Source organism: Channa argus, unplaced genomic scaffold (assembly GCF_033026475.1).
Source record: "Channa argus isolate prfri unplaced genomic scaffold, Channa argus male v1.0 Contig158, whole genome shotgun sequence".
NCBI lineage: Eukaryota > Metazoa > Chordata > Actinopteri > Anabantiformes > Channidae > Channa > Channa argus.
In genome coordinates, this window is record NW_027125377.1 from 26,342 (window position 1) to 47,000 (window position 20,659).

The 20,659-nt window shown below is 45.4% G+C and overlaps 10 non-coding genes across 10 annotated transcripts; all 10 read left to right on the forward strand.

The window, feature by feature from the left end:
• The first annotated feature begins 2,360 nt into the window (after window positions 1-2,360).
• On the forward strand, window positions 2,361-2,432 carry trnad-guc (transfer RNA aspartic acid (anticodon GUC)). Its single transcript has one exon. It is a non-coding gene; the product is annotated as a tRNA-Asp (tRNA).
• A 111-nt stretch (window positions 2,433-2,543) lies between these two features.
• On the forward strand, window positions 2,544-2,616 carry trnaf-gaa (transfer RNA phenylalanine (anticodon GAA)). Its single transcript has one exon. It is a non-coding gene; the product is annotated as a tRNA-Phe (tRNA).
• Window positions 2,617-4,990: 2,374 nt separating this feature from the next.
• On the forward strand, window positions 4,991-5,062 carry trnad-guc (transfer RNA aspartic acid (anticodon GUC)). The gene has a single exon. It is a non-coding gene; the product is annotated as a tRNA-Asp (tRNA).
• A 111-nt stretch (window positions 5,063-5,173) lies between these two features.
• On the forward strand, window positions 5,174-5,246 carry trnaf-gaa (transfer RNA phenylalanine (anticodon GAA)). Its single transcript has one exon. It is a non-coding gene; the product is annotated as a tRNA-Phe (tRNA).
• Window positions 5,247-7,620: 2,374 nt separating this feature from the next.
• trnad-guc (transfer RNA aspartic acid (anticodon GUC)) lies at window positions 7,621-7,692 on the forward strand. Its single transcript has one exon. It is a non-coding gene; the product is annotated as a tRNA-Asp (tRNA).
• A 2,557-nt stretch (window positions 7,693-10,249) lies between these two features.
• trnad-guc (transfer RNA aspartic acid (anticodon GUC)) lies at window positions 10,250-10,321 on the forward strand. Its single transcript has one exon. It is a non-coding gene; the product is annotated as a tRNA-Asp (tRNA).
• Window positions 10,322-10,432: 111 nt separating this feature from the next.
• Window positions 10,433-10,505, forward strand: trnaf-gaa (transfer RNA phenylalanine (anticodon GAA)). The gene has a single exon. It is a non-coding gene; the product is annotated as a tRNA-Phe (tRNA).
• A 2,374-nt stretch (window positions 10,506-12,879) lies between these two features.
• trnad-guc (transfer RNA aspartic acid (anticodon GUC)) lies at window positions 12,880-12,951 on the forward strand. Its single transcript has one exon. It is a non-coding gene; the product is annotated as a tRNA-Asp (tRNA).
• A 2,742-nt stretch (window positions 12,952-15,693) lies between these two features.
• Window positions 15,694-15,766, forward strand: trnaf-gaa (transfer RNA phenylalanine (anticodon GAA)). Its single transcript has one exon. It is a non-coding gene; the product is annotated as a tRNA-Phe (tRNA).
• Window positions 15,767-18,964: 3,198 nt separating this feature from the next.
• On the forward strand, window positions 18,965-19,037 carry trnaf-gaa (transfer RNA phenylalanine (anticodon GAA)). Its single transcript has one exon. It is a non-coding gene; the product is annotated as a tRNA-Phe (tRNA).
• The last annotated feature ends 1,622 nt before the right edge of the window (window positions 19,038-20,659 follow it).

Sequence of the window (20,659 nt, forward strand, 5' to 3'; positions counted from 1 at the left end):
AGAGTCCCCTAACCTTTTGTTTTTGTACTTAAGACGGTTTGGAAGGTAGTCTCTATGTGTGCCATTCTGTGATTTCAGGTTGTTTTACGGAGCAAGCATGTGTAAGAACTTAGTCAACCCACTGACACAGCTTGAGTGTAAATGTCATCTTAAAATAACAACAATTGTGTTTCTGCCTGATTTCAGGCCAGGGACCTTTCACGTGTTAGGCAAACTTAATAACCGCTACACCACAGATACCGGCGACTTTGACGAGCTACTTCAGAGCGTAGGAAAAAGCAGGCTTTCACATTCAGGCCCGTAGGTAACGTTCCTTTTCAAATGGAGATTGCCGGAGAACGTAGGGGCGTAATTTGACAAGTGATGCATTTTTGTCCAACCTTGAGCGATTAAAAGTAATGGCATCAGAACAGCGTAACTACACCAGGGGCATGGCCGGGCCCAGTGCTGTTCCAGTCCTCGTTAGTATAGTGGACAGGATCTCCGCCTGTTGTAATTGACATCCTAGGGCTGCTGCTGCAAGTGCAGCTATTTTTCATTGGAGAAAGTCTCTATTTCGATTAATAGTATGTGGTGGCTTTGTCCAAACTGAGGCTGTTTAGAAATTGGTTCTTAACTTTCTTCTGTAGTCTCGCATAACCCTTTTCGATTTCTTTGACCAATTTGCACATGCTGTTTGCCATATCGCGTGCACCAAGAAGAGGGCATGCAATTGCAGGAAAGGAACTCCTCAACAGGTAACTCAAAACTGAAATTGAACGACGACCATTGCAAGCATGTGTAAGAACTTAGTCAACCCACTGACACAGCTTGAGTGTGAATGTCATCTTAAAATAACAACAATTGTGTTTCTGCCTGGTTTCAGGCCAGGGACCTTTCACGTGTGAGGCGAACTTGATAACCGCTACACCACAGAAATCGGCGACTTTGACGAGCTACTTCAGAGCGTAGCTTCCCAGCAAGAAGAATACCACGGTCGTGGAAGTTTACTCCTCAGGGGTTTTGGGATGAAAGGATCTTTATCGAACTTTGTAGTACTAAAACCAAAAGTGTTGCCTTTCTAATTGTTAGAGCTGAGACAACCCCTTTTACAAGGCAATCCACCCAGACTGACTGTGCACATGATAATGGATAGCAAAAGGGTTTCTGCCTGATTTCGAACGAGGGACCTTTATGCATGTTAGGCCAAGGTGATATCCACTACACTACAGAATTTAGCCACGTAGGGCATTACTTTCAGAGGGTAGCATCTAACCACAAAGCGACACATTATCGTGCAAGGTCGACTCTAAGGGGCTTTCCAAAATCCTAGTGCACAATAGGTACTTTCTCAGCTTAATGGGGACCATGCTCATATGTGGAGGCTGATCGGTCCAATGCTAAGCCAGTGTAGCGTGGAGAGGGGATTGAAGCTGTGGTAATTGACATCCTAGGGCTGCTTCTTCAGTGCAGCTGTTTTTCATGGGAGAAACAAAGGCTGTTTAGAAATTGGTTCTTAACAATCTTCTGTAGTCTCGCAAAACCCTTTTTGATTTCTTTGACCAATTTGCACATGCTGTTTGCCATATCGCGTCCAACAAGAAGAGGGCGCGCAATTGTAGTCAACAGATACTCAAAACTGAAATTGAATAACGACCATTGCAACTTTAGCCAGTAATCGTCCGCTCTGTCAAAGACACAGCCTTTTTTCGGCGACTACTCTGGAGTGACTGCAAAAGATCTAACAGGCAAAAGCAGGTTTTCACATTCAGGCCCGTAGGTAACGTTCCTTTTCAAATGCAGATTGACGGAGAACGTAGGAGCGTAATTTGACAATTGATTCATTTTTGTCCAACCTTGAGCGAGTAAAAGAAATGGCATCAGAACGGCGTAACTACAACAGCGGCATGGCCGGGGGCAGTGCTGTTCCAGTCCTCGTTAGTATAGTGGACAGTATCTCCGCCTTTTGTAATTGACATCCTAGGGCTGCTGCTGCAAGTGCAGCTATTTTTCATGGGAGAAAGTCTCTATTTCGATTAATAGTATGTGGTGGCTTTGTCCAAACCGAGGCTGTTTAGAAATTGGTTCTTAACTTTCTTCTGTAGTCTCGCATAACCCTTTTCGATTTCTTTGACCAATTTGCACTTGCTGCTTGCCCTTTTCGATTTCTTTGCCCAATTTGCACATGCTGTTTGCCATATGGCGTGCACCAAGAAGAGGGCATGCAATTGCAGGAAAGGAACTCCTCAACAGGTACTCAAAACTGAAATTGAACGACGACCATTGCAACTTTAGCCAGTAATGGTCCGCTCAGTCAAAGGCACACAGCCTTTGTCCAGCGACTACTCTGGCGTGACTGCAAACGAGCAGTGCTTTTCCAGTCCTCGTTAGTATAGTGGACAGTATCTCCGCCTGTCACGCGGAAGACCGGGGTTCGATTCCCCGACGGGGAGAGTCTTTTTGCCTTTGTCCCGGACAGTTGAAATTTCCCGCAATACGTCTTCGGCTTGGTTGAGGAGGCTTGCATTTCCAAATGATGGCCAGAAGAAGTCATCGGGTGTTGTGCCAAAATAGCTCAGTTGGGAGAGCGTTAGACTGAAGATCTAAAGGTCCCTGGTTCGATCCCGGGTTTTGGCATTACACCACCTCTGTCTTGCGTACGATGCCAAGAGTCCCCTAACCTTTTGTTTTTGTACTTAAGACGGTTTGGAAGGTAGTCTCTATGTGTGCCATTCTGTGATTTCAGGTTGTTTTACGGAGCAAGCATGTGTAAGAACTTAGTCAACCCACTGACACAGCTTGAGTGTAAATGTCATCTTAAAATAACAACAATTGTGTTTCTGCCTGATTTCAGGCCAGGGACCTTTCACGTGTTAGGCAAACTTAATAACCGCTACACCACAGATACCGGCGACTTTGACGAGCTACTTCAGAGCGTAGGCAAAAGCAGGCTTTCACATTCAGGCCCGTAGGTAACGTTCCTTTTCAAATGCAGATTGCCGGAGAACGTAGGGGCGTAATTTGACAAGTGATGCATTTTTGTCCAACCTTGAGCGATTAAAAGTAATGGCATCAGAACAGCGTAACTACACCAGGGGCATGGCCGGGGCCAGTGCTGTTCCAGTCCTCGTTAGTATAGTGGACAGGATCTCCGCCTGTTGTAATTGACATCCTAGGGCTGCTGCTGCAAGTGCAGCTATTTTTCATTGGAGAAAGTCTCTATTTCGATTAATAGTATGTGGTGGCTTTGTCCAAACTGAGGCTGTTTAGAAATTGGTTCTTAACTTTCTTCTGTAGTCTCGCATAACCCTTTTCGATTTCTTTGACCAATTTGCACACGCTGTTTACCATATCGCGTGCATTAAGAAGAGGGCATGCAATTGCAGGAAAGGAACTCCTCAACAGGTAACTCAAAACTGAAATTGAACGACGACGACCATTAGTCAACCCACTGACACAGCTTGAGTGTTAATGTCATCTTTAAATAACAACAATTGTGTTTCTGCCTGGTTTCAGGCCAGGGACCTTTCACGTTTGAGGCGAACTTGATAACCGCTACACCACAGAAATCGGCGACTTTGACGAGCTACTTCAGAGCGTAGCTTCCCAGCAAGAAGAATACCACGGTCGTGGAAGTTTAATCCTCAGGGGTTTTGGGATGAAAGGATCTTTATCGAACTTTGTAGTACTAAAACCAAAAGTGTTGCCTTTCTAATTGTTAGAGCTGAGACAACCCCTTTTACAAGGCAATCCACCCAGACTGACTGTGCACATGATAATGGATAGCAAAAGGGTTTCTGCCTGATTTCGAACGAGGGACCTTTATGCATGTTAGGCCAAGGTGATATCCACTACACTACAGAATTTAGCCACGTAGGGCATTACTTTCAGAGGGTAGCATCTAACCACAAAGCGACACATTATCGTGCAAGGTCGACTCTAAGGGGCTTTCCAAAATCCTAGTGCACAATAGGTACTTTCTCAGCTTAATGGGGACCATGCTCATATGTGGAGGCTGATCGGTCCAATGCTAAGCCAGTGTAGCGTGGAGAGGGGATTGAAGCTGTGGTAATTGACATCGTAGGGCTGCTTCTTCAGTGCAGCTGTTTTTCATGGGAGAAACAAAGGCTGTTTAGAAATTGGTTCTTAACAATCTTCTGTAGTCTCGCAAAACCCTTTTTGATTTCTTTGACCAATTTGCACATGCTGTTTGCCATATCGCGTCCAACAAGAAGAGGGCGCGCAATTGTAGTCAACAGATACTCAAAACTGAAATTGAATAACGACCATTGCAACTTTAGCCAGTAATCGTCCGCTCTGTCAAAGACACAGCCTTTTTTCGGCGACTACTCTGGAGTGACTGCAAAAGATCTAACAGGCAAAAGCAGGTTTTCACATTCAGGCCCGTAGGTAACGTTCCTTTTCAAATGCAGATTGACGGAGAACGTAGGAGCGTAATTTGACAATTGATTCATTTTTGTCCAACCTTGAGCGATTAAAAGTAATGGCATCAGAACGGCGTAACTACACCAGGGGCATGGCCGGGGGCAGTGCTGTTCCAGTCCTCGTTAGTATAGTGGACAGTATCTCCGCCTTTTGTAATTGACATCCTAGGGCTGCTGCTGCAAGTGCAGCTATTTTTCATGGGAGAAAGTCTCTATTTCGATTAATAGTATGTGGTGGCTTTGTCCAAACCGAGGCTGTTTAGAAATTGGTTCTTAACTTTCTTCTGTAGTCTCGCATAACCCTTTTCGATTTCTTTGACCAATTTGCACTTGCTGCTTGCCCTTTTCGATTTCTTTGACCAATTTGCACATGCTGTTTGCCATATCGCGTGCACCAAGAAGAGGGCATGCAATTGCAGGAAAGGAACTCCTCAACAGGTACTCAAAACTGAAATTGAACGACGACCATTGCAACTTTAGCCAGTAATGGTCCGCTCAGTCAAAGGCACACAGCCTTTGTCCAGCGACTACTCTGGGGTGACTGCAAACGAGCAGAGCTTTTCCAGTCCTCGTTAGTATAGTGGACAGTGTCTCCGCCTGTCACGCGGAAGACCGGGGTTCGATTCCCCGACGGGGAGAGTCTTTTTGCCTTTGTCCCGGACAGTTGAAATTTCCCGCAATACGTCTTCGGCTGGGTTGAGGAGGCTTGCATTTCCAAATGATGGCCAGAAGAAGTCATCGGGTGTTGTGCCAAAATAGCTCAGTTGGGAGAGCGTTAGACTGAAGATCTAAAGGTCCCTGGTTCGATCCCGGGCTTCGGCATTACACCACCTCTGTCTTGCGTACGATGCCAAGAGTCCCCTAACCTTTTGTTTTTGTACTTAAGACGGTTTGGAAGGTAGTCTCTATGTGTGCCATTCTGTGATTTCAGGTTGTTTTACGGAGCAAGCATGTGTAAGAACTTAGTCAACCCACTGACACAGCTTGAGTGTAAATGTCATCTTAAAATAACAACAATTGTGTTTCTGCCTGATTTCAGGCCAGGGACCTTTCACATGTTAGGCAAACTTAATAACCGCTACACCACAGATACCGGCGACTTTGACGAGCTACTTCAGAGCGTAGGCAAAAGCAGGCTTTCACATTCAGGCCCTTAGGTAACGTTCCTTTTCAAATGCAGATTTCCGGAGAACGTAGGGGCGTAATTTGACAAGTGATGCATTTTTGTCCAACCTTGAGCGATTAAAAGTAATGGCATCAGAACAGCGTAACTACACCAGGGGCATGGTCGGGCCCAGTGCTGTTCCAGTCCTCGTTAGTATAGTGGACAGGATCTCCGCCTGTTGTAATTGACATCCTAGGGCTGCTGCTGCAAGTGCAGCTATTTTTCATTGGAGAAAGTCTCTATTTCGATTAATAGTATGTGGTGGCTTTGTCCAAACTGAGGCTGTTTAGAAATTGGTTCTTAACTTTCTTCTGTAGTCTCGCATAACCCTTTTCGATTTCTTTGACCAATTTGCACATGCTGTTTGCCATATCGCGTGCACCAAGAAGAGGGCATGCAATTGCAGGAAAGGAACTCCTCAACAGGTAACTCAAAACTGAAATTGAACGACGACGACCATTAGTCAACCCACTGACACAGCTTGAATGTTAATGTCATCTTTAAATAACAACAATTGTGTTTCTGCCTGGTTTCAGGCCAGGGACCTTTCACGTGTGAGGCGAACTTGATAACCGCTACACCACAGAAATCGGCGACTTTGACGAGCTACTTCAGAGCGTAGCTTCCCAGCAAGAAGAATACCACGGTCGTGGAAGTTTACTCCTCAGGGGTTTTGGGATGAAAGGATCTTTATCGAACTTTGTAGTACTAAAACCAAAAGTGTTGCCTTTCTAATTGTTAGAGCTGAGACAACCCCTTTTACAAGGCAATCCACCCAGACTGACTGTGCACATGATAATGGATAGCAAAAGGGTTTCTGCCTGATTTCGAACGAGGGACCTTTATGCATGTTAGGCCAAGGTGATATCCACTACACTACAGAATTTAGCCACGTAGGGCATTACTTTCAGAGGGTAGCATCTAACCACAAAGCGACACATTATCGTGCAAGGTCGACTCTAAGGGGCTTTCCAAAATCCTAGTGCACAATAGGTACTTTCTCAGCTTAATGGGGACCATGCTCATATGTGGAGGCTGATCGGTCCAATGCTAAGCCAGTGTAGCGTGGAGAGGGGATTGAAGCTGTGGTAATTGACATCGTAGGGCTGCTTCTTCAGTGCAGCTGTTTTTCATGGTAGAAACAAAGGCTGTTTAGAAATTGGTTCTTAACAATCTTCTGTAGTCTCGCAAAACCCTTTTTGATTTCTTTGACCAATTTGCACATGCTGTTTGCCATATCGCGTCCAACAAGAAGAGGGCGCGCAATTGTAGTCAACAGATACTCAAAACTGAAATGGAATAACGACCATTGCAACTTTAGCCAGTAATCGTCCGCTCTGTCAAAGACACAGCCTTTTTTCGGCGACTACTCTGGAGTGACTGCAAAAGATCTAACAGGCAAAAGCAGGTTTTCACATTCAGGCCCGTAGGTAACGTTCCTTTTCAAATGCAGATTGACGGAGAACGTAGGAGCGTAATTTGACAATTGATTCATTTTTGTCCAACCTTGAGCGAGTAAAAGTAATGGCATCAGAACGGCGTAACTACAACAGGGGCATGGCCGGGGGCAGTGCTGTTCCAGTCCTCGTTAGTATAGTGGACAGTATCTCCGCCTTTTGTAATTGACATCCTAGGGCTGCTGCTGCAAGTGCAGCTATTTTTCATGGGAGAAAGTCTCTATTTCGATTAATAGTATGTGGTGGCTTTGTCCAAACCGAGGCTGTTTAGAAATTGGTTCTTAACTTTCTTCTGTAGTCTCGCATAACCCTTTTCGATTTCTTTGACCAATTTGCACTTGCTGCTTGCCCTTTTCGATTTCTTTGACCAATTTGCACATGCTGTTTGCCATATCGCGTGCACCAAGAAGAGGGCATGCAATTGCAGGAAAGGAACTCCTCAACAGGTACTCAAAACTGAAATTGAACGACGACCATTGCAACTTTAGCCAGTAATGGTCCGCTCAGTCAAAGGCACACAGCCTTTGTCCAGCGACTACTCTGGCGTGACTGCAAACGAGTAGTGCTTTTCCAGTCCTCGTTAGTATAGTGGACAGTATCTCCGCCTGTCACGCGGAAGACCGGGGTTCGATTCCCCGACGGGGAGAGTCTTTTTGCCTTTGTCCCGGACAGTTGAAATTTCCCGCAATACGTCTTCGGCTTGGTTGAGGAGGCTTGCATTTCCAAATGATGGCCAGAAGAAGTCATCGGGTGTTGTGCCAAAATAGCTCAGTTGAGAGAGCGTTAGACTGAAGATCTAAAGGTCCCTGGTTCGATCCCGGGCTTCGGCATTACACCACCTCTGTCTTGCGTACGATGCCAAGAGTCCCCTAACCTTTTGTTTTTGTACTTAAGACGGTTTGGAAGGTAGTCTCTATGTGTGCCATTCTGTGATTTCAGGTTGTTTTACGGAGCAAGCATGTGTAAGAACTTAGTCAACCCACTGACACAGCTTGAGTGTAAATGTCATCTTAAAATAACAACAATTGTGTTTCTGCCTGATTTCAGGCCAGGGACCTTTCACGTGTTAGGCAAACTTAATAACCGCTACACCACAGATACCGGCGACTTTGACGAGCTACTTCAGAGCGTAGGAAAAAGCAGGCTTTCACATTCAGGCCCGTAGGTAACGTTCCTTTTCAAATGCAGATTGCCGGAGAACGTAGGGGCGTAATTTGACAAGTGATGCATTTTTGTCCAACCTTGAGCGATTAAAAGTAATGGCATCAGAACAGCGTAACTACACCAGGGGCATGGCCGGGCCCAGTGCTGTTCCAGTCCTCGTTAGTATAGTGGACAGGATCTCCGCCTGTTGTAATTGACATCCTAGGGCTGCTGCTGCAAGTGCAGCTATTTTTCATTGGAGAAAGTCTCTATTTCGATTAATAGTATGTGGTGGCTTTGTCCAAACTGAGGCTGTTTAGAAATTGGTTCTTAACTTTCTTCTGTAGTCTCGCATAACCCTTTTCGATTTCTTTGACCAATTTGCACATGCTGTTTGCCATATCGCGTGCACCAAGAAGAGGGCATGCAATTGCAGGAAAGGAACTCCTCAACAGGTAACTCAAAACTGAAATTGAACGACGACGACCATTAGTCAACCCACTGACACAGCTTGAGTGTTAATGTCATCTTTAAATAACAACAATTGTGTTTCTGCCTGGTTTCAGGCCAGGGACCTTTCACGTTTGAGGCGAACTTGATAACCGCTACACCACAGAAATCGGCGACTTTGACGAGCTACTTCAGAGCGTAGCTTCCCAGCAAGAAGAATACCACGGTCGTGGAAGTTTAATCCTCAGGGGTTTTGGGATGAAAGGATCTTTATCGAACTTTGTAGTACTAAAACCAAAAGTGTTGCCTTTCTAATTGTTAGAGCTGAGACAACCCCTTTTACAAGGCAATCCACCCAGACTGACTGTGCACATGATAATAGATAGCAAAAGGGTTTCTGCCTGATTTCGAACGAGGGACCTTTATGCATGTTAGGCCAAGGTGATATCCACTACACTACAGAATTTAGCCACGTAGGGCATTACTTTCAGAGGGTAGCATCTAACCACAAAGCGACACATTATCGTGCAAGGTCGACTCTAAGGGGCTTTCCAAAATCCTAGTGCACAATAGGTACTTTCTCAGCTTAATGGGGACCATGCTCATATGTGGAGGCTGATCGGTCCAATGCTAAGCCAGTGTAGCGTGGAGAGGGGATTGAAGCTGTGGTAATTGACATCCTAGGGCTGCTTCTTCAGTGCAGCTGTTTTTCATGGGAGAAACAAAGGCTGTTTAGAAATTGGTTCTTAACAATCTTCTGTAGTCTCGCAAAACCCTTTTTGATTTCTTTGACCAATTTGCACATGCTGTTTGCCATATCGCGTCCAACAAGAAGAGGGCGCGCAATTGTAGTCAACAGATACTCAAAACTGAAATTGATTAACGACCATTGCAACTTTAACCAGTAATCGTCCGCTCTGTCAAAGACACAGCCTTTTTTCGGCGACTACTCTGGAGTGACTGCAAAAGATCTAACAGGCAAAAGCAGGTTTTCACATTCAGGCCCGTAGGTAACGTTCCTTTTCAAATGCAGATTGACGGAGAACGTAGGAGCGTAATTTGACAATTGATTCATTTTTGTCCAACCTTGAGCGAGTAAAAGTAATGGCATCAGAACGGCGTAACTACACCAGGGGCATGGCCGGGGGCAGTGCTGTTCCAGTCCTCGTTAGTATAGTGGACAGTATCTCCGCCTGTTGTAATTGACATCCTAGGGCTGCTGCTGCAAGTGCAGCTATTTTTCATGGGAGAAAGTCTCTATTTCGATTAATAGTATGTGGTGGCTTTGTCCAAACTGAGGCTGTTTAGAAATTGGTTCTTAACTTTCTTCTGTAGTCTCGCATAACCCTTTTCGATTTCTTTGACCAATTTGCACTTGCTGTTTCCCTTTTCGATTTCTTTGACCAATTTGCACATGCTGTTTGCCATATCGCGTGCACCAAGAAGAGGGCATGCAATTGCAGGAAAGGAACTCCTCAACAGGTACTCAAAACTGAAATTGAACGACGACCATTGCAACTTTAGCCAGTAATGGTCCGCTCAGTCAAAGGCACACAGCCTTTGTCCAGCGACTACTCTGGCGTGACTGCAAACGAGCAGTGCTTTTCCAGTCCTCGTTAGTATAGTGGACAGTATCTCCGCCTGTCACGCGGAAGACCGGGGTTCGATTCCCCGACGGGGAGAGTCTTTTTGCCTTTGTCCCGGACAGTTGAAATTTCCCGCAATAAGTCTTCGGCTTGGTTGAGGAGGCTTGCATTTCCAAATGATGGCCAGAAGAAATCATCGGGTGTTGTGCCAAAGTAGCTCAGTTGGGAGAGCGTTAGACTGAAGATCTAAAGGTCCCTGGTTCGATCCCGGGCTTTGGCATTACACCACCTCTGTCTTGCGTACGATGCCAAGAGTCCCCTAACCTTTTGTTTTTGTACTTAAGACGGTTTGGAAGGTAGTCTCTATGTGTGCCATTCTGTGATTTCAGGTTGTTTTACGGAGCAAGCATGTGTAAGAACTTAGTCAACCCACTGACACAGCTTGAGTGTAAATGTCATCTTAAAATAACAACAATTGTGTTTATGCCTGATTTCAGGCCAGGGACCTTTCACGTGCGAGGCAAACTTGATAACCGCTACACCACAGATACCGGCGACTTTGACGAGCTACTTCAGAGCGTAGGCAAAAGTAGGCTTTCACATTCAGGCCCGTAGGTAACGTTCCTTTTCAAATGCAGAGTGCTGGAGAACGTAGGGGTGTAATTTGACAAGTGATGCATTTTTGTCCAACCTTGAGCGATTAAAAGTAATGGCATCAGAACAGCGTAACTACACCAGGGGCATGGCCGGGGCCAGTGCTGTTCCAGTCCTCGTTAGTATAGTGGACAGGATCTCCGCCTGTTGTAATTGACATCCTAGGGCTGCTGCTGCAATTGCAGCTATTTTTCATTGGAGAAAGTCTCTATTTCGATTAATAGTATGTGGTGGCTTTGTCCAAACTGAGGCTGTTTAGAAATTGGTTCTTAACTTTCTTCTGTAGTCTCGCATAACCCTTTTCGATTTCTTTGACCAATTTGCACATGCTGTTTGCCATATCGCGTGCACCAAGAAGAGGGCATGCAATTGCAGGAAAGGAACTCCTCAACAGGTAACTCAAAACTGAAATTGAACGACGACGACCATTAGTCAACCCACTGACACAGCTTGAATGTTAATGTCATCTTTAAATAACAACAATTGTGTTTCTGCCTGGTTTCAGGCCAGGGACCTTTCACGTGTGAGGCGAACTTGATAACCGCTACACCACAGAAATCGGCGACTTTGACGAGCTACTTCAGAGCGTAGCTTCCCAGCAAGAAGAATACCACGGTCGTGGAAGTTTACTCCTCAGGGGTTTTGGGATGAAAGGATCTTTATCGAACTTTGTAGTACTAAAACCAAAAGTGTTGCCTTTCTAATTGTTAGAGCTGAGACAACCCCTTTTACAAGGCAATCCACCCAGACTGACTGTGCACATGATAATGGATAGCAAAAGGGTTTCTGCCTGATTTCGAACGAGGGACCTTTATGCATGTTAGGCCAAGGTGATATCCACTACACTACAGAATTTAGCCACGTAGGGCATTACTTTCAGAGGGTAGCATCTAACCACAAAGCGACACATTATCGTGCAAGGTCGACTCTAAGGGGCTTTCCAAAATCCTAGTGCACAATAGGTACTTTCTCAGCTTAATGGGGACCATGCTCATATGTGGAGGCTGATCGGTCCAATGCTAAGCCAGTGTAGCGTGGAGAGGGGATTGAAGCTGTGGTAATTGACATCCTAGGGCTGCTTCTTCAGTGCAGCTGTTTTTCATGGGAGAAACAAAGGCTGTTTAGAAATTGGTACTTAACAATCTTCTGTAGTCTTGCAAAACCCTTTTTGATTTCTTTGACCAATTTGCACATGCTGTTTGCCATATCGCGTCCAACAAGAAGAGGGCGCGCAATTGTAGTCAACAGATACTCAAAACTGAAATTGAACGACGACCATTGCAACTTTAGCCAGTAATCGTCCGCTCTGTCAAAGACACAGCCTTTTTTCGGCGACTACTCTGGAGTGACTGCAAAAGATCTAACAGGCAAAAGCAGGTTTTCACATTCAGGCCCGTAGGTAACGTTCCTTTTCAAATGCAGATTGACGGAGAACGTAGGAGCGTAATTTGACAATTGATTCATTTTTGTCCAACCTTGAGCGAGTAAAAGAAATGGCATCAGAACGGCGTAACTACAACAGCGGCATGGCCGGGGGCAGTGCTGTTCCAGTCCTCGTTAGTATAGTGGACAGTATCTCCGCCTTTTGTAATTGACATCCTAGGGCTGCTGCTGCAAGTGCAGCTATTTTTCATGGGAGAAAGTCTCTATTTCGATTAATAGTATGTGGTGGCTTTGTCCAAACCGAGGCTGTTTAGAAATTGGTTCTTAACTTTCTTCTGTAGTCTCGCATAACCCTTTTCGATTTCTTTGACCAATTTGCACTTGCTGCTTGCCCTTTTCGATTTCTTTGCCCAATTTGCACATGCTGTTTGCCATATCGCGTGCACCAAGAAGAGGGCATGCAATTGCAGGAAAGGAACTCCTCAACAGGTACTCAAAACTGAAATTGAACGACGACCATTGCAACTTTAGCCAGTAATGGTCCGCTCAGTCAAAGGCACACAGCCTTTGTCCAGCGACTACTCTGGCGTGACTGCAAACGAGCAGTGCTTTTCCAGTCCTCGTTAGTATAGTGGACAGTATCTCCGCCTGTCACGCGGAAGACCGGGGTTCGATTCCCCGACGGGGAGAGTCTTTTTGCCTTTGTCCCGGACAGTTGAAATTTCCCGCAATACGTCTTCGGCTTGGTTGAGGAGGCTTGCATTTCCAAATGATGGCCAGAAGAAGTCATCGGGTGTTGTGCCAAAATAGCTCAGTTGGGAGAGCGTTAGACTGAAGATCTAAAGGTCCCTGGTTCGATCCTGGGTTTCGGCATTACACCACCTCTGTCTTGCGTACGATGCCAAGAGTCCCCTAACCTTTTGTTTTTGTACTTAAGACGGTTTGGAAGGTAGTCTCTATGTGTGCCATTCTGTGATTTCAGGTTGTTTTACGGAGCAAGCATGTGTAAGAACTTAGTCAACCCACTGACACAGCTTGAGTGTAAATGTCATCTTAAAATAACAACAATTGTGTTTCTGCCTGATTTCAGGCCAGGGACCTTTCACGTGTTAGGCAAACTTAATAACCGCTACACCACAGATACCGGCGACTTTGACGAGCTACTTCAGAGCGTAGGCAAAAGCAGGCTTTCACATTCAGGCCCGTAGGTAACGTTCCTTTTCAAATGCAGATTGCCGGAGAACGTAGGGGCGTAATTTGACAAGTGATGCATTTTTGTCCAACCTTGAGCGATTAAAAGTAATGGCATCAGAACAGCGTAACTACACCAGGGGCATGGCCGGGGCCAGTGCTGTTCCAGTCCTCGTTAGTATAGTGGACAGGATCTCCGCCTGTTGTAATTGACATCCTAGGGCTGCTGCTGCAAGTGCAGCTATTTTTCATTGGAGAAAGTCTCTATTTCGATTAATAGTATGTGGTGGCTTTGTCCAAACTGAGGCTGTTTAGAAATTGGTTCTTAACTTTCTTCTGTAGTCTCGCATAACCCTTTTCGATTTCTTTGACCAATTTGCACACGCTGTTTACCATATCGCGTGCATTAAGAAGAGGGCATGCAATTGCAGGAAAGGAACTCCTCAACAGGTAACTCAAAACTGAAATTGAACGACGACGACCATTAGTCAACCCACTGACACAGCTTGAGTGTTAATGTCATCTTTAAATAACAACAATTGTGTTTCTGCCTGGTTTCAGGCCAGGGACCTTTCACGTTTGAGGCGAACTTGATAACCGCTACACCACAGAAATCGGCGACTTTGACGAGCTACTTCAGAGCGTAGCTTCCCAGCAAGAAGAATACCACGGTCGTGGAAGTTTAATCCTCAGGGGTTTTGGGATGAAAGGATCTTCATCGAACTTTGTAGTACTAAAACCAAAAGTGTTGCCTTTCTAATTGTTAGAGCTGAGACAACCCCTTTTACAAGGCAATCCACCCAGACTGACTGTGCACATGATAATGGATAGCAAAAGGGTTTCTGCCTGATTTCGAACGAGGGACCTTTATGCATGTTAGGCCAAGGTGATATCCACTACACTACAGAATTTAGCCACGTAGGGCATTACTTTCAGAGGGTAGCATCTAACCACAAAGCGACACATTATCGTGCAAGGTCGACTCTAAGGGGCTTTCCAAAATCCTAGTGCACAATAGGTACTTTCTCAGCTTAATGGGGACCATGCTCATATGTGGAGGCTGATCGGTCCAATGCTAAGCCAGTGTAGCGTGGAGAGGGGATTGAAGCTGTGGTAATTGACATCCTAGGGCTGCTTCTTCAGTGCAGCTGTTTTTCATGGGAGAAACAAAGGCTGTTTAGAAATTGGTACTTAACAATCTTCTGTAGTCTTGCAAAACCCTTTTTGATTTCTTTGACCAATTTGCACATGCTGTTTGCCATATCGCGTCCAACAAGAAGAGGGCGCGCAATTGTAGTCAACAGATACTCAAAACTGAAATTGAATAACGACCATTGCAACTTTAGCCAGTAATCGTCCGCTCTGTCAAAGACACAGCCTTTTTTCGGCGACTACTCTGGAGTGACTGCAAAAGATCTAACAGGCAAAAGCAGGTTTTCACATTCAGGCCCGTAGGTAACGTTCCTTTTCAAATGCAGATTGACGGAGAACGTAGGAGCGTAAATTTGACAATTGATTCATTTTTGTCCAACCTTGAGCGAGTAAAAGTAATGGCATCAGAACGGCGTAACTACACCAGGGGCATGGCCGGGGGCAGTGCTGTTCCAGTCCTCGTTAGTATAGTGGACAGTATCTCCGCCTGTTGTAATTGACATCCTAGGGCTGCTGCTGCAAGTGCAGCTATTTTTCATGGGAGAAAGTCTCTATTTCGATTAATAGTATGTGGTGGCTTTGTCCAAACCGAGGCTGTTTAGAAATTGGTTCTTAACTTTCTTCTGTAGTCTCGCATAACCCTTTTCGATTTCTTTGACCAATTTGCACTTGCTGCTTGCCCTTTTCGATTTCTTTGACCAATTTGCACATGCTGTTTGCCATATCGCGTGCACCAAGAAGAGGGCATGCAATTGCAGGAAAGGAACTCCTCAACAGGTACTCAAAACTGAAATTGAACGACGACCATTGCAACTTTAGCCAGTAATAGTCCGCTCAGTCAAAGGCACACAGCCTTTGTCCAGCGACTACTCTGGCGTGACTGCAAACGAGCAGTGCTTTTCCAGTCCTCGTTAGTATAGTGGACAGTATCTCCGCCTGTCACGCGGAAGACCGGGGTTTGATTCCCCGACGGGGAGAGTCTTTTTGCCTTTGTCCCGGACAGTTGAAATTTTCCGCAATACGTCTTCGTCTTGGTTGAGGAGGCTTGCATTTCCAAATGATGGCCAGAAGAAGTCATCGGGTGTTGTGCCAAAATAGCTCAGTTGGGAGAGCGTTAGACTGAAGATCTAAAGGTCCCTGGTTCGATCCCGGGCTTCGGCATTACACCACCTCTGTCTTGCGTACGATGCCAAGAGTCCCCTAACCTTTTGTTTTTGTACTTAAGACGGTTTGGAAGGTAGTCTCTATGTGTGCCATTCTGTGATTTCAGGTTGTTTTACGGAGCAAGCATGTGTAAGAACTTAGTCAACCCACTGACACAGCTTGAGTGTAAATGTCATCTTAAAATAACAACAATTGTGTTTCTGCCTGATTTCAGGCCAGGGACCTTTCACGTGTTAGGCAAACTTAATAACCGCTACACCACAGATACCGGCGACTTTGACGAGCTACTTCAGAGCGTAGGCAAAAGCAGGCTTTCACATTCAGGCCCGTAGGTAACGTTCCTTTTCAAATGCAGATTGCCGGAGAACGTAGGGGCGTGATTTGACAAGTGATGCATTTTTTTCCAACCTTGAGCGATTAAAAGTAATGGCATCAGAACAGCGTAACTACACCAGGGGCATGGCCGGGCCCAGTGCTGTTCCAGTCCTCGTTAGTATAGTGGACAGGATCTCCGCCTGTTGTAATTGACATCCTAGGGCTGCTGCTGCAAGTGCAGCTATTTTTCATTGGAGAAAGTCTCTATTTCGATTAATAGTATGTGGTGGCTTTGTCCAAACGGAAGCTGTTTAGAAATTGGTTCTTAACTTTCTTCTGTAGTCTCGCATAACCCTTTTCGATTTCTTTGACCAATTTGCACATGCTGTTTGCCATATCGCGTGCACCAAGAAGAGGGCATGCAATTGCAGGAAAGGAACTCCTCAACAGGTAACTCAAAACTGAAATTGAACGACGACCATTGCAAGCACGTGTAAGAACTTAGTCAACCCACTGACACAGCTTGAGTGTGAATGTCATCTTAAAATAACAACAATTGTGTTTCTGCCTGGTTTCAGGCCAGGGACCTTTCACCTGTGAGGCGAACTTGATAACCGCTACACCACAGAAATCGGCGACTTTGACGAGCTACTTCAGAGCGGAGCTTCCCAGCAAGAAGAATAACACGGTCGTGGAAGTTAACTCCTCAGGGGTTTTGGGATGAAAGGATCTTTATCGAACTTTGTAGTACTAAAACTAAAAGTGTTGCCTTTCTAATTGTTAGAGCTGAGACAACCCCTTTTACAAGGCAATCCACCCAGACTGACTCTGCACATGATAATGGTTAGCAAAAGGGTTTCTGCCTGATTTCGAACGAGGGACCTTTATGCATGTTAGGCCAAGGTGATATCCACTACACTACAGAATTTAGCCACGTAGGGTATTACTTTCAGAGGGTAGCATCTAACCACAAAGCGACACATTATCGTGCAAGGTCGACTCTAAGGGGCTTTCCAAAATCCTAGTGCACAATAGGTACTTTGTCAGTTTAATGGGGACCATGCTCATATGTGGAGGCTGATCGGTCCAATGCTAAGCCAGTGTAGCGTGGAGAGGGGATTGAAGCTGTGGTAATTGACATCCTAGGGCTGCTGCTTCAGTGCAGCTGTTTTTCATGGGAGAAACAAAGGCTGTTTAGAAATTGGTTCTTAACAATCTTCTGTAGTCTCGCAAAACCCTTTTTGATTTCTTTGACCAATTTGCACATGCTGTTTGCCATATCGCGTCGAACAAGAAGAGGGCGCGCAATTGTAGTCAACAGATACTCAAAACTGAAATTGAATAACGACCATTGCAACTTTAGCCAGTAATTGTCCGTTCTGTTAAAGACACAGCCTTTTTTCGGCGACTAATCTGGAGTGACTGCAAATGATCTAACAGGCAAAAGCAGGCTTTCATATTCAGGCCCGTAGGTAACGTTCCTTTTCAAATGCAGATTGCCGGAGAACGTAGGGGCGTAATTTGACAAGTGATGCTTTTTTGTCCAACCTTGAGCGAGTAAAAGTAATGGCATCAGAACGGCGTAATTACACCAGGGGCATGGCCGGGGGCAGTGCTGTTCCAGTCCTCATTAGTATAGTGGACAGTATCTCCGCCTGTTGTAATGGACATCCTAGGGCTGCTGCTGCAAGTGCAGCTATTTTTCATGGGAGAAAGTCTCTATTTCAATTAATAGTATGTTGTGGCTTTGTCCAAGCTGAGGCTGTTTAGAAATTGGTTCTTAACTTTCTTCTGTAATCTCGCATAACCCTTTTCGATTTCTTTGACCAATTTGCACTTGCTGCTTGCCCTTTTCGATTTCTTTGACCAATTTGCACATGCTGTTTGCCATATTGCGTGCACCAAGAATAGGGCATCCAATTGCAGGAAAGGAACTCCTCAACAGGTACTCAAAACTGAAATTGAATAACGACCATTGCAACTTTAGCCAGTAATCGTCCGCTCTGTCAAAGACACAGCCTTTTTTCGGCGACTACTCTGGAGTGACTGCAAAAGATCTAACAGGCAAAAGCAGGTTTTCACATTCAGGCCCGTAGGTAACGTTCCTTTTCAAATGCAGATTGACGGAGAACGTAGGAGCGTAATTTGACAATTGATTCATTTTTGTCCAACCTTGAGCGAGTAAAAGTAATGGCATCAGAACGGCGTAACTACACCAGTGGCATGGCCGGGGGCAGTGCTTTTCCAGTCCTCGTTAGTATAGTGGACAGTATCTCCGCCTTTTGTAATTGACATCCTAGGGCTGCTGCTGCAAGTGCAGCTATTTTTCATGGGAGAAAGTCTCTATTTCGATTAATAGTATGTGGTGGCTTTGTCCAAACCGAGGCTGTTTAGAAATTGGTTCTTAACTTTCTTCTGTAGTCTCGCATAACCCTTTTCGATTTCTTTGACCAATTTGCACTTGCTGCTTGCCCTTTTCGATTTCTTTGCCCAATTTGCACATGCTGTTTGCCATATCGCGTGCACCAAGAAGAGGGCATGCAATTGCAGGAAAGGAACTCCTCAACAGGTACTCAAAACTGAAATTGAACGACGACCATTGCAACTTTAGCCAGTAATGGTCCGCTCATTCAAAGGCACACAGCCTTTGTCCAGCGACTACTCTAGCGAGACTGCAAACGAGCAGTGCTTTTCCAGTCCTCGTTAGTATAGTGGACAGTATCTCCGCCTGTCACGTGGAAGACCGGGGTTCGATTCCCCGACGGGGAGAGTCTTTTTGCCTTTGTCCCGGACAGTTGAAATTTCCCGCAATACGTCTTTGGCTTGGTTGAGGAGGCTTGCATTTGCAAATGATGGCCAGAAGAAGTCATCGGGTGTTGTGCCAAAATAGCTCAGTTGGGAGAGCGTTAGACTGAAGATCTAAAGGTCCCTGGTTCGATCCCGGGCTTCGGCATTACATTACCTCTGTCTTGCGTACGATGCCAAGAGTCCCCTAACCTTTTGTTTTTGTACTTAAGACGGTTTGGAAGGTAGTCTCTATGTGTGCCATTCTGTGATTTCAGGTTGTTTTACGGAGCAAGCATGTGTAAGAACTTAGTCAACCCACTGACACAGCTTGAGTGTAAATGTCATCTTAAAATAACAACAATTGTGTTTCTGCCTGATTTCAGGCCAGGGACCTTTCACGTGTTAGGCAAACTTAATAACCGCTACACCACAGATACCGGCGACTTTGACGAGCTACTTCAGAGCGTAGGCAAAAGCAGGCTTTCACATTCAGGCCCGTAGGTAACGTTCCTTTTCAAATGCAGATTGCCGGAGAACGTAGGGGCGTAATTTGACAAGTGATGCATTTTTGTCCAACCTTGAGCGATTAAAAGTAATGGCATCAGAACAGCGTAACTACACCAGGGGCATGGTCGGGCCCAGTGCTGTTCCAGTCCTCGTTAGTATAGTGGACAGGATCTCCGCCTGTTGTAATTGACATCCTAGGGCTGCTGCTGCAAGTGCAGCTATTTTTCATTGGAGAAAGTCTCTATTTCGATTAATAGTATGTGGTGGCTTTGTCCAAACTGAGGCTGTTTAGAAATTGGTTCTTAACTTTCTTCTGTAGTCTCGCATAACCCTTTTCGATTTCTTTGACCAATTTGCACATGCTGTTTGCCATATCGCGTGCACCAAGAAGAGGGCATGCAATTGCAGGAAAGGAACTCCTCAACAGGTAACTCAAAACTGAAATTGAACGACGACGACCATTAGTCAACCGACTGACACAGCTTGAATGTTAATGTCATCTTTAAATAACAACAATTGTGTTTCTGCCTGGTTTCAGGCCAGGGACCTTTCACGTGTGAGGCGAACTTGATAACCGCTACACCACAGAAATCGGCGACTTTGACGAGCTACTTCAGAGCGTAGCTTCCCAGCAAGAAGAATACCACGGTCGTGGAAGTTTACTCCTCAGGGGTTTTGGGATGAAAGGATCTTTATCGAACTTTGTAGTACTAAAACCAAAAGTGTTGCCTTTCTAATTGTTAGAGCTGAGACAACCCCTTTTACAAGGCAATCCACCCAGACTGACTGTGCACATGATAATGGATAGCAAAAGGGTTTCTGCCTGATTTCGAACGAGGGACCTTTATGCATGTTAGGCCAAGGTGATATCCACTACACTACAGAATTTAGCCACGTAGGGCATTACTTTCAGAGGGTAGCATCTAACCACAAAGCGACACATTATCGTGCAAGGTCGACTCTAAGGGGCTTTCCAAAATCCTAGTGCACAATAGGTACTTTCTCAGCTTAATGGGGACCATGCTCATATGTGGAGGCTGATCGGTCCAATGCTAAGCCAGTGTAGCGTGGAGAGGGGATTGAAGCTGTGGTAATTGACATCCTAGGGCTGCTTCTTCAGTGCAGCTGTTTTTCATGGGAGAAACAAAGGCTGTTTAGAAATTGGTTCTTAACAATCTTCTGTAGTCTCGCAAAACCCTTTTTGATTTCTTTGACCAATTTGCACATGCTGTTTGCCATATCGCGTCCAACAAGAAGAGGGCATGCAATTGCAGGAAAGGA